This window comes from Falco peregrinus, chromosome 12 (genome assembly GCF_023634155.1).
Source record: "Falco peregrinus isolate bFalPer1 chromosome 12, bFalPer1.pri, whole genome shotgun sequence".
Classification (NCBI taxonomy): Eukaryota; Metazoa; Chordata; class Aves; order Falconiformes; family Falconidae; genus Falco; species Falco peregrinus.
The window spans coordinates 29,257,165-29,270,854 of record NC_073732.1 but is presented as its reverse complement, the minus strand read 5'-3'; the positions used below and the strand labels follow the sequence as shown (position 1 = coordinate 29,270,854).

General features: G+C 49.5%; 1 protein-coding gene across 1 annotated transcript in view; it reads left to right on the top strand.

Moving 5' to 3' along the window:
• LOC101924933 (arylacetamide deacetylase) overlaps positions 1–13,690 on the top strand; it is a 74,434-nt gene that overhangs the window by 22,292 nt on the left and 38,452 nt on the right. The window lies entirely within an intron of this gene.

The following is a 13,690-nucleotide window of genomic DNA, read 5'->3' as shown; positions in this document are numbered from 1 at the left end:
TGTTACGGCAGCATGGCCTGGGACAGATAAGGCTGTGCTTGAATTTCCATTTTAAATGCCTCCTGGTTTTGTAAGGATGATTGTAGGTAGCACCAAGAGGCAGTTATTCAGCTGGGTGTGACGTTGCGCATGTTCATCCCAATACGAGAAGCCAAGAGCAGAATTTCCAAAAGCAGGTTGAATATTCGCTTTTTAAAGTTGGAGTCTAACACACCGAAATAATTTTCTTCCAGGGAACGTAGGCTCACCTTTGCCTTTTGCAGTGGACAGAACAGGACTTTTCAAAGGAATGTGGATTTTCTAAAGGTATTTGTGGCTTTCCTGTATCAGCTCAGTGGCTTCTTTTTCTTGTGAATGGCTTGTGTGGGGCACAAGAGGAACTGGTGGGTTTTGTTTTTTTAAATGCATATGTAATCCTATAGCAGAAGTGGAAAGGCCATGCATGTGCTGTTTGAATTTAATATTTTTTTCTGCATTAGAGATTTGTGGTTGTCAGCTTCTATATCTGACTGACTGTATCTGCTTTCACCGCTGCCATCCATCTTGGACCTGAGAGAGAATGCGAAAAGGGAAATTTTGCATTTTCAACACAACCCCACTATCTGTTTAGCCTGATTTCTTATGTGTGTTATAGGAATGTGCCAAACCAAATGCAATGCCTACGGTTCCACAACGCCATTGATTGCAACTTCTGTTTCCTGTTCACCTGGCAGAGTTACTCGTGAGGTCAGTATAATGAAGTGGTCAATATTGTTAATGCTGGAATACCACGCTTGGTTCGATTTGTAACCCGCACAGCGTTCCTGGCTTTAGGTAGGTGGTTCCTTGGCAAGGGGCTTGCCACGGCTTCTGGTGCCCCCAGCCCTGTCAGAGCCATGCCCATGTGGGCAGTCTGCCACATGCCCTTCCTTCTTGGTAGTAGTGTTTCTCTTCTGGTGACTGCCACTGTCTTCACAGGGTACGGAAATGTCTTTCTTCACCACTTGATGTCAAGGGGCAGTTTTGTGATACTAGCCATCCCTTTTTTCCTGCACGTGATGGCCATGTGTGCTAGGTGGTGAAACGGCAGCACGCCCAGTTGTGCAAATGCCAGTTCAGCATCTGCATCATGGCTGCGAGTGGGGAACCGAAGGGAAGGGGCTGCCAGGCGCTTGGCCAGGTCCCATGCAGAAGGCAGGCAGGCAGGAAGAAGGCAAAAGATCCATAAGCTGCCACTTTCCAGAAAACAGCTTGTGCAATACTTAGCTCAATGTAGCGTTGGCAGCCCAGCCTCCCCCAGCAGCTGTGCGTGCAGAAGGGCAGATGAAGACACGCAGCTTCCCTGGGAGCACCCACACTGGTAATTTTAAAGTATCTATTTAATTAGGCCTGCATGAATCTGAAATGGTAAGCCACAGCCTACTTTTAATGATGTAAGAAAGCACATCTGTGCCCCTTCAGAGAGGCTTGGGGGGGAGGGGGGGCGGGGCGGGACGCAGCTGGCCCTGCCTGAATCTCATCCTGGCTCGTTCCTGCCCGTGGGTGGGCACAGGGTGCTCCAAGACGGGCACCACAGCTGAGGCACGAGGACATGGTCCTGTCACAGTGTTATCAAAGCAAGGTCTGGTTTTCCCATCAGCACACACCAGCAGCGATTCCCCTTGGGGCTGGGTTTGCTGGAAGAGGAAGTGCTGCTGGCCCAGCAATGGCTCTGGTCCCACCAACATCTGGGCAGGGTCCGTCTCTGCTGCCTTCCCAGGCAGCAGGGATGGGGCCAGTCCAAGCCCCGTGACAGGGCTGGAGCCATGGACGTGGCAGATGTCACTGCCCTCTCCCCACCAGAGATGCATCTGTACAGCATGTGGCATCCCACCTCCTGGTCATTGATGGCCAGGAGGTGATGTTTCTTCATAAACAATGTGTAGTGACAGTTCTTAGATTAATATGTTCAATGATTTGTTTTGCTGTGTCCATTGAGGTGAGCAGGGTCATCTGCTCCTTAAGTGCATTGAGTCACTAAGGATACTTCCCTGTGTATACGCTGGTGTTGCATTTACCAACGTGGCTTGGTATCTAGCAAGTAATCATCATCTCTAAATATATACTCTTTCTGTTAATATATACTATATATCCATCATAAAAAGGGTGCAAAGTTAGAAACTAGTGCCTGTGCATCTGAGAGGCCAGCACTACGTAACAGATCTCCCATACGTTACATCAACTGTTTTTTTTATAATAGCAGTGCTATTATTTCTCTAGTGTGTGTACTGATCATATCACAGCACACAACATTTTAAAAGACAGAGGCTAGCTATTTAGAAAATTGGTTATTAATTCATTTAGCTGACATTCTGAAAGACTGCAATAGCTCTCACTTAAGCAAGGACAGGCTGGCAGCCGTTACTTTTTGGTTTCCATGCAATTAAACTGCAAGAAAAATACTCAAAACCCCCACCACGTTGGCAATTTGGCACCAAGTGGCAGCATCAGGCTGCTAAGGGGGCACAGGGGTGAGCACCGCTGCGGCAGGCGGAGTCTAAGGGCCGAGGGGTGCCCCGCGCTGCCCCTCCAGACCGTGTCCCGCAGCCCAGCCTGAAACCCGCCTGCGGTGCCCACAAACGAGTGGAGCCGCTGAACAGGAAACCAGAAATATTTGCATGCCCTGACTAAGCAAACGGCACCCTGAGCGCCCGCTTCCTTCCCCAAGAGGACACAAGCCCTGGCGCCAGCATCCTCCTGGGTGGCTGCTCTCCCCAGCGCTGAGTGGGCTCTGCTGCGTGCTCCAGCCCGGCACAGGTCACCTCCAGCCTGTCTGAAGAGCAGGTGCCTCAGCTGCGATAGAACCAGCAGCCCGTCATATTTGCCTTTACAAACCCTGTCGAAACCAGTTTGAGACTCCAGATTAGAAATCCCGATGCTTTTGAAACCCACCTTTCACAGCACTAACTACTATACAGGTTGTGGCGCTGACAGATCCAGGTGGTAGGCAACACCAACATCACCTGAGATTTCTCATGGCAGATATTATTTCCAGTTTCACGTATTTTTGCCAAAATTCCACAGTGGTGACAGTTGGTTTGTGTCTCATATTGTCATTTTCAGTGTTTCCCTCTTTTAATGTGCACGCTACAGGTGCTGAACTCCAGCAGTTGACCTTGTGGGCCACCTGAGATGCAGGAAGAAGAACTTAGATTTTATTGGCCATTTATTGTAAGATGAGCTGTTGTTTAATCCTAGGAAATATTTCCTATTTAATAATATAAAAATGCATAATATCATCAGGTCATAGGATAACTCAGAGTAGAAGGGACCACAGGACATCAGCTAATCCAACCTCCTGCTCAAAGCCAGCAGCCATGAGGTCAGACCTGTGTACCTGCAGTAACTGTGACAGGCGAGTGGTTTCACTCTAGATGAAGAGTTAGACAGAAAATAGATGTATATAGCCAAAATAAAAATCCATGTTAATTATACAATTAAGTTTTAGAACAAATCTGTTCAGAATGGAAGAAGACAACAAATTATAAAGAACAAGCAGTATAGACTAGCTCCTTCTAGAAGGAAAATTTAGCAGAGGGCCTCCCTACCCCACATTGCTCCCGTCACGGCCGTGGGAGCGGGGAGCGATGGTGATGGTGATGTTACACGGCAGGTACAACAGAAAGCCACAGGGTAAGAAACCTTCTGCATGTGCCCCAAGGCTCGGAGCTCTGCACGTGCTTCTGCTGAGCCAGGCCCAGCATGGGGGCAGCACCCCCCCCGCCCCCCCTTCTCTTCTCTTAAGGCTCCATAAAAGCTGCCCTGTTCAGCTTGGGGGCTCCCAGGCAGGACCCAGGCACCCTGGCTGCTGTGGAGACCTGCTGGGCTCTGGCCCCTTTCACCTTCTGGGATAATCCAGATTTGTCCCCTCTGTTTAGTGGTGGTCTCTAAAATCCCCATCTGCTTCCAGTTACCCAAACTGGTTGGTGAAAATTCTGATCATTACACATTTTACTGTGGCGCTTCTGGCCTTGCAATTAAAGATAGCAAAAATGTGATAAAAAGGGATTCCTTACAGAAGTTACCTCAAAGTTAAATAGTCTGTAGTGTCCAGCTAGAAAACCATGGAAGTTTCTTTCCAAAACAGCTGCCACCCCAGTGGGCTGGGTTTTGCCCTGCCCAGGCACTCAGCAGGTTGCCTGCTTGGCTTCCAGGGGGCAGGTCTCCAGGCCCTCCATGGGTTGGCTGTTTCTCGCTTCACAGGTGAAATGTATAAACCTGTAAAACCCGCCCCAAGGTACTGGTGCTGCTCCCGGCCCTGGCTCTCACGGGGCTTCCAGCCCTGTGACGCCTCGCAGGCTTCTGGCTTCGTTTTGTACGTCCCAGGTACTGTGAAGATAAAAAGCTCTATGTTAAACTTACACATACCGTGCTCCTCTCTGCTTTGTTCTACTTACACCGCTCCTGAGCATTACACAGGCAAATTGAAATGATCGCCCTGAGCACAGCCTCTCCTGAGGCTTCACCAAGGCTGGGCTGAGCCGCGCGCAGGGTACGTGCTGTGAGCTGTGGCCGTGAGCCCTCCATGGGGAGAGCCGCACCATGCCCCGTCACTGCTGGCCCAAGAGCCCGGCTGCCCCCGAGCCACCCTCTGCCCCACTTGGGATGCCGCACCAGCATGGGCTGGATCTGTGGGTGCCAGGCTTTGGTCTTGGTCCAGCTGGGGTTTTTGGTTTCGTCCTTCCCTCATTTTGGGTGGGGACAGAAAACCGGCCTCCAAAACAGGAATTCGACTGTGAGTCAGACTGAAAACAGTCCAAGTATGTTTTAGTGGTGGTAAGTGATCTAAAAATAAATGTTCCTTGCGATGGGCAGTGCTGGGTACAGCCAGGGGGCTCGTTGCTGCGCTGGGTGCCCTCGGCTCTGCCGGTGCTGAGCTGTGCCCTGGGCCCAGCCAGCTGCTTTCCCAGTCGAATGCAGAAGCCAAGACATTGGGCTACTTTTAACCACTGTTTTTAGGCACCTGATGTGTCAGCCTGAAAGAGGAAGAATCGCTTTCCAGGAGATGCCTGGTTTTAGGGGAAGGAGCTGCGGGAGCAGGACCCGCCTGTTGAAGGGAATCATGACTGGCCCTGAACCCGCCTGTCAGAGCAGTGGCCTGAAAAATGCATCCATGCATTTTTTAGTTCATTCAAAATGCAAGCAAAGCTTAGTTCCTCTGCAGCTCGGAGTACATAAAGTGTCCTACGGTGTTTTTTCCATTTAGAGGGAATTTCCAGGATTTGCCTTTGTGCCCAGTGCCCTTTGCCCTGCCACTGCCCCAGCAGTGCTGCCACTCGCATGCCTGCATCACAGACAGGAGCCCTGCTCCTTTCCCCACCAGCTCTCCAGCAGTGCCCTATGCCCAAGCAGCTTCTGCTCTGCGTTATTTTAATGATCATTTATATGAATGTCTTTGCAGAAGAACAGGATTGCCCACAGGCTGCTGCAGCGGCTGTAGATTTAGCGCTGTGCCAGGTAAAGCTGCCTGCAGGGTCAGAAGTCCTGAAAGCTGGACACGAGCTCAGCTGTGGTGTGAGTGCAGGACCCCCGGGCTCACCCCGCTGCCCACTGGCACCCCTCCGCGTGAGGGGGCACACCAGTGTACTCTGGCCACCGCGCCTCCTGCAGCTGGATGGCCTCGGATTTTTAACTACTAATGCAGGCAGCGACAGAGATATTGTCAGCTGACTTCTGCTGTTTTCGGTTTGGTTTCCACTTTCTAAAAATATTTAAGCTAAATTCCTGAAGCCCAGCGGGAGCTTAATTCTTTAAGAGCCTGTAAGCCAGCCAAATGCACTCCATTCTTTGCCTAAATGTTGTCACCTCAGCAGCACCCCTAAGGTCTATGAGCAGCACCTGAAGTGTGCAGTACAACACAGGCTTACATGATTACATTTTTACGTGTTTGTTCAAAGCAGCTCTATAGCAAATGATCAGCAACACAAGGGCCTGCCCTAAATGCACAAACGCCCCCAGGAGAGGGCATTGCAGGTGTCTGATGTCACAGGCAAGGTGGCTGTTAGACTTCTCTTAATTTTCCATACTTATCTTGATTGTGATCCACGTAAGTGAAGCCAAACATTTAACTTCTGCTTTTGACTCACTTCGCCCATTCCTGCACTCTCCCTTCACTTGCTGATGTAGTCAGGCCAGAGCTGCGGGATGGAAGTCAGCTTGCAGGCTGACTTTTGGAGTTCTGCTTTCTCAGCTACTGTAAGGCTTGCTCTTAGTAATTCTTTTTCCTTCCTGGAGACCTGCTTTGTCTGGGTGATGCTGTTGAGAAGCAGAAAACATCTCCCCGCTGCTGTCAGCTTGATCCCTTCTTTCCTATTCAGGCAGCCCGGCTCCCAGCCCCCGGGCCAGGTGGTGAGGTGCGGGGCAGGGTCCCACACCTGGGGGGCTGGGGGTGGCCAGCAGCACTGATGAGCTGGAGGAGGGGATAAATCCCAGCTGCCCCAGGAGCCCTGGGCTCTCCATCAGCCAGGGCACGGCAGCTGAGCAGGGGTTACATAGGAGCCAGAGTGCTGCCCGCAAGCTGCGGGTAGGGGGTACCCTGGGTGCTGTGCCAGGTATGTGTGAAGAAAGAGCTAGCTGAAAAGGTAAGAAAGAGATTACATTCCTCAAATGTCTTTTTTTAAGCTAAGTAATGAAGTGCAGCAGAAAATTTTACTGCTGACTGTGGCATTTCTTGGGAAAGCCTTGTTAGATGATCTGTGTAAGCAAAGCTCGTATGAGCATGTTATATGTCATTGGGCTGTGGTATGAACCATCAGATGGAAACAGGAATTACTGTAGAGAAACAAAGCGGCCTGGTTTGGTTTATCTAGCAATGGAAATATATATCGGGAGCTTGTGCAGTGATGTGAAGCTGAACCGGTCTTTGCTAAGATACCTTCTGTGACACATGGGAGCAAAGGTGGGGCAGGCATACAGTGCCCACGGTCTTCTGCAGATGCACATTGCTGGATGAGTCAAGACTTTGCTGCGTTAGTCCTGCATGATAGTTCAGGCTGTTCCTTCAAAAGGCATCCTCTCCTTAATATTGTCCTGAGGCAAATGTGATGGAAATCCTAAAGGCCTTAGTCTTCCAATGCTACATCAAAACATTAACCAACTTTAAACGAAATGGCTTTGCTGTATATGAAGAGGACTGGAGGCTGATGGCCCCTGCTGGGTAACCCATACCTTCCAGCCCCTGAACTCCAGTGAGGAGCATCAGAAATGCTGTTCTGGCACATGTGCCATCTGTCCGTCCCAGCCCAAGATGGGGATTTGGCTCTGCCACTCTCCCCGCTCCCACATGTGCCAGGCTAAGGAGCCTGGCGTCAGGTCCCTGCCCAGCGTCATGTCCCTGCCCGGGGTACCGCAGCAGTGTGGGGTTAGTAGAGCCGCTCCCTGCCAGGATGCTCCTGCGCCAGGCTGGCAAGAGGAGTGGTGGTGAGGAAGAGCATTACTGGTTAGGCCCTGCAGCAGTTCAATACAGTTCAAACACTGTATTTTCTGCCTCTGTATCTAACCACAGGAGCTATCAACGTAACTGATGAGTATAACGTGAGTAAGTGGGAAGGTAATCACCCTTAGGAAGGGCTGAAAAACCACTGAAAACTGTTGGTCACTGTTAACGTCTCTGTTGGTGGAGAAACATGCAGATGCAGACACTTCTCTGTAAGCTGGCTGGCTGGCGGGATTTGCTTTGGGGCTTTTCTCTTGATTCTGCCTACTCTGTGCTTGCCTTGTATAAACCTTTGATTAGGCTGAGAGCGCTGTGGGCCCTGAAGCAGGCTGGAGGCAGCAGGGTTGCGGTGGCAGTGGGGTTGCGGTGGCAGCAGTGTGTGTTTCTGCCATGCAGGAGGGCAGTCCAGCTGTGTGCCAAAGTTCCCACGCTGCGCAAGGGAGAGATGAAGGAAAAGCCCCTGGATGGAGTGCTTGGCCTCTGCTTGCAATGGTCCCCGAAAAAAATCAATGTAACAACAAGGTAATCTAAATTTTGCTTATGTCCTCTGTTATTATCTCATATCAACAGAACAGAAACCATTCTTTAATGTTCTCTAATGACACATCCAGATCGTTAACCTGCTAACTCCAATAATGCTGCCCACTTGTGATGTGGAGAGCTGGGAAAGCTGAAGCTAGAAATGACTGTAACTCTTAGGAACAAGGTTTGAGTTATAGGGATTGACAATAAAAAAACACTGAGGTTCAGCAAAGAGATCAATTATGTGCTAATTACTTGGCTGCTTCTGGGAGATGGAGAAGCTGAAGTGGCTGTGTAAGTGCAGCCTTGGGGGATGTAAAAGATGTAATAGTGAGTTATGTTGAAAAGGCACCTAAAGTACTTTTTTTCTTTGAAAATTATAACCCTTTGTAATACAGGTGAGGATGACTTCAACTTGTAAGTTTTTGTTCAGTACAGACTTCTCCACTCTTAATTTAGGAAGAAAAGAGAGTGTGAGTATTTGTTGAAGAGATGGGGCTTCCCCCCGCCCCACCCCCACCCCCACCCCCCCGCAGAATAAGATGCTGAAACCTGTTGTTTCTTTATGTAGCATTTTATTGTAGTATTTAACATAAACTAAGACTTTAGGGATTTATTCCACCCAAGATGTAGATGCCATAGAACAGCTAACCCCACCCTCTGCCAGGCCGTGACTTTGCCAGATGCTGGGCAGCCCCGCGGCAGCATGACTGATGGCATTTGGGAAAACACAGCTTGGGGCTGCCCCAGTGCAGCCAGGCTCGGCATGGGCCGTGTGGCAGGGCACCGTGGCTGCGGCGCTGCCACTGCACTGAAGGCACAGGACTGCTTTGCAGAGCGGCAGCGGGCAGCCAGGCTGCCCAGGGCTGGAGACGGTGCTTGGCAGTGCTAGACATAACCGCGCTGGCCGGGGACACTGGCTGTGCCAGCACATAAAATAACGGGCTGTTATGGGGAGGGGGATGCTGGCATGGAGCGGCTGCAAGGGGAAACCACGGTTATGGCACACTGAAGTGACTCCAGAAACTGCCGTAGTGTGAGCTGGCATCAAAGATGCTTCTCTGGGGTTTGATGACAATGTGAATTTGACAATAAAAAAATTTTATATATCAAGATATTTTCAGGATGTTCTGGTGTCTTCCTTTGCCTCTGTTAGAAGAGCACTGGGCAAAATAGTGCCTGGGTAGTACCGGCAGAAGAAAAGTTTCTTGTGTGCAGGATGCAAGTCTCAGGTGTAAAACTGTGCTCAAGCGCGTTTTGGCTGCAAATGCTCCAAACGGAACACAAATGCCCAAATCAGTAAATTAAGTATTGACCTATTAATGTATTGGCTCTTCCATGATTTGTCATCTGACATTGATTAAGAACATCCTTGGCTATTGACCTTTCTTTTCCTTAGTCATGTGTCATTGGCTTATTTTAAAACATTGGCTTTTGCTTATTGCAGCATATCTCAGCAAGTATCCGAGAAGATGACAAGTAAAGTGTGCTTTGTTGTGTACGTGTTGTGTGACTGCACAGGCTGAAGGAAGCGCTGGCCGCGGGAGCAGCAGTGCCCTTGCTGGCCTTGCCTGTGGCTCTCCCGGCACCAGCTGCCTCCCGGCTGTTCTGGGCCTCCTCGCCTCTGGCCACTGTGTGAGTGGTGATGCCCGTGCCAGGCGGTGTGCCAGGTGCTGCGAGCCCCCCTCCCCAGCCCCAGCAAGCCCTCGGCAGGCCTGGGGCCGGGGCCAGGGGTACAAGAGGCTGGAAAAAAAGCTCTAGGGAAGGGGTGTCTGTAGTGTAAGAATCTGTCTCCTGAACTGAGCGGCCGTGAGACGATGGCTTCTTGGGAAGGCACTCTCATGGATACAGGGAAAGCGGGTAGAAAGGAGTATTCATTTCCATGGATTTACTCTGACTCTGAGGAGTCGCTTTAAAAAAATAATCTGTACCGTGAAATATTTAGATTAGATTAAATTTAGAATATTTTAACTACATTTAGAATGCTTCATTCACAAACATTTAAATATTTAGACTGATTCATTCGAGCGGGGGGCGAATGATGTTCAGTGTGCTCTGAAGCTCAACGCTTGCCTTTTTTCTTCCAGATGGCACTTTCCCTGATCTGGAGCAAGGGGCTGCTTCTGCGAGGGGGGGTGCGGGAGGGGAGCTCCCGGCACGGCTCGGCATGGCTCAGCATGGCTAGCAGTGCCCGCCACGCGTCAGAGGTGAGCTGGCCGGGAAGGGTGGGCGCAGCACCCGTTCCGTTGGCTCGCGCTCTGGACCGACCCACGCAATGTCCTTTTGTGCTTGTTGTGGGTGGGAGAAGCCAGCAGCACGTGAACGGGGGCTGCTGGGCTTGTCTGACGACGAGGTCAGGAAGCAGGAAAATTCATCATTGCCTTCAACAAACTGCATTTGCAGGTGATGAAATTCTAAAGCAAAACCGAGAAATAGTACCGAGCTAGAGACCCCTGGCTGAAAATACTCTTGTTAACAGGTGAGTGTGAGCAATATTCCTGCCTGTGTGATGTGGTTGCACCCGGCAGCAGTGCAACCCCCCCAGCTGCTCGCCTGCTCCCCACGGCTGGATGGGAGAGAGAATGAGAACAGCAAAAGTGAGAAAACTCGTGGGCTGAGATAAAGACAGTTCAACAGGTAAAGCAAAAGTCTGGTTTAATGGAGGTCTTGACTGACCAAAAAAAAAAAAAAAAGTCCCAATCTCATCTCCCACCCCAGAAGGGCCCGGGGATCCTTGGTGCTGAGAGCTTGGCACTGCCCAGGCTGCTGGGCACCAGGCACAGGCAAAACACGTGTCTGTGCGGGGCATGTGCAGGGGCCTTGGCAATGGTCAACAGGGCTTCAATGGAAACCGATGCCAAACTTTTGTAGGAACACAGCAGGTGAAATTTGTGATGAGACCAGCACAGGCCTGAATTTGCATCAATGAATTATAGTTACATGCTAATAGCACTGGTTCCTCTGGACTGCTGCTTCGAGCTTTCCTTGTGTGGTTACTGTACTGCCAATCAATAACACTGGGCATTGGTTTCTTCTCTGATGGTTGGTTTTTTTTGCATAAAGAATATTAACATGTAATGGCACCATATCCAACTTATCAGATTACTGCTTAGTCATCTCATATATGATTAATAGTGATTGGCTGAGATATTTTCAAAGGGATTTAATAGAATTCTACACTGCAAATCATGTGGCTGCATGCAAAGCATTGGGAAGCTATTAAAGGTTTTTTAGAGAAGTTTAGAATTTTCGGTATAAAACTATGCACTTGCATGCCTTGCAGTGGAAAATACCACTTTAATAAGCATATTGGTATTAAATTTAGTATGAAATTAGAAATAAGAGTACTTTGATACGGTATATTCCTTCCTCCTGCTTTTCCAGCACCAGGTCCCTGATGTATACTTCAGATGTTCGTTCTAATCAATATGCTCCTGTAAGGTCTCACTTTCCTCATAATATACACTTCTGTAGATGTAGCAAATGGGAGGTGATGTGCAAAAATGCTGTTCTGTAGAGCTGGTTTACAAGCACAAATACTAAGAAATATCCCATGTAAACGAAAGCACGAACAGCAAATGTGACCTGAGAGCAGGCGGGAGTCAGCGCGCCGCAGGCTCCCAGGGAGGACGCGTGCGCGGGGGGTGCGCCATGCCGCACCCCTGTCCTCTGCCGGTCCCGCAAATGGCTTGGCTCAGACGTGCTTTCTCCATCCTTGTAATGGTAGCTCATGGAAGCTAGCTTAAAAAAAATTTTTACTTTCCCTTCCCCGGCTCCCCCCCCCCCCCCCCGGTCTTTTAACAATAAAAACAACCCCGGCATCTTATTTCCTCTAATCAGCTAATGGAAAGTCTCAAATCGACATTACTTGAAATGATGAGCCCTGGCTGCTCACATCTAATCTTCTTGTACTGAATAGCTGTTGGCACTTCATGAGTTTACCATTCTTCTAACCAAATAAAGCTATCAGGATGCCTGATTGTTTTTCACTGACAGGTTTACTAGAGGAAATCCTCCTTCTGAAGGCGCACAATGGCTGGTGATTTCTCCAGGGTAAGCAGCAGCCAGTAAAAACAAACATTATCCTGTTACAGTGTACTTCTACAAATGCCTGAATTTAAAAAGCTTATATGTGAGGATCGATTGCCATAATTTTATATCTAACAATATATTTTTGAGTGGAGAGGAAGTACTTTTATCATCCTAAAAGAACTTTTTTCTTTATGGTGTGTGGAAAAATTCTGGTTTCTGCTGTGATTTCAAAATTTATATATTTGAGTATATTTGAGGGGAGGATTTAGATATCGGCTACCCTAAGCAAAGCTGTCTTTTGAGGTTCATGTTTGTAGTTCTGTCACAGGGAAATAACCTCTTCCTGATATGAAAGCAAATTATTTTCAGTGCCTCTCTGGCTTCCAGGTTGATTTTGTCTTATCTTCTTCTAATTAACTTTGAGCATTTTAGGGAGGTCATTATGAAACTGCCAACAATGTATTTAGTCACCCTGTGGCAAGTTGCAATATATCTTCAAGAATTTGGTTTTGCTGGGCTAACCATGTGTGTGGTCTGTCGGGTGCCTAAATGTCCGAGAAGCTGTGCTGTGAGGTCCAAGGAGAAGTCTGTGGTGTAGGTGGTGTAGCAGCCATACTTGCTGCTGAGCACGTTTGCATGTTATTCCCAAAGACATTTTCGGTGACTTTAAACTTTCTTCATGCAAATTTTGGTAAAAGTGCCTCCAGTTCCATGGGGCTTTTGGACACAAAATGTCGAGGGAACGGGAAATAATTCCTTGTAAAATGGAGCTGAATGGCATGAAAACACCAACTCCAGATCTTATTAATGGCTGTAACATCAGCTTAGCATCAGTTTGCACATTAACACCCATGGTTTTGAAGGTGCCTTTGCTGGTGGCTTTTGGTTGTGGGGGTTTTTTTTGGTTTTGTTTTTTTAAGGTCTTATTTGAACGGTCCTGCGGGCAGCCGAGAGAGCAGGGAGAGTATTCCTCCCGGGGCAGCTCCGCCAGCAGCAGCCGCTTGCTCGGAGCGTCCCGGGGACCTGCAGGCTGGAGCCTCCCTGCAGAGGAATTTAATTCCTGGCACAAGCCACCTGCTCCTGGCCCGGCTTTGCCGGGAGGGGAGGCAAGAGGAGTTCTTCTGCGGGGAGCTGTCTTGGAACGCTGTAACATCATCTGTGCAGGGAAAGCAGAGGTGCCGGGAAGGATGGTGCCTGTAGAACATCAGCAGGCTGTGCTGAAGTCTCACGCTGCCTCTGCGCTCGGTGGTGCCTGATGTGTTTGGAGAGCAGGCGGCCTCGCTGCTCCGTCGCGGCCGTGTCTGTTTGGCGAGGGGCAGCAAATCCTCACTGAGATATTCTGAAAATATGCCAGCCCACAGCCCTTTTGGGATTTAACAAGTACAGAAACGGCCCTCGAGTCCTTAGCACGTGCAACCCCCTCCCCGAGCTGCTGGGGCAGCCTGGGTGCCACCCTGGCAGGTGCCAGGTGCCAGGATCCCCCCACGGTGGGTGTTCGGTGCCTCCTGGGGGAGACCCACACATCTGTCCTGCTCCCCCCTGGAGCTTCTCCGTGGTGAAGGGTTCTGTCCAATACGTCTGTTTGAGGAGAGTGATCTGATGGATTACTGTTCTGAAAATTGAAATGAGATCATGAGCACCCATTTGTGTTTGGTTGGTTTTTTTTTTCTCCTTCATCAGCCT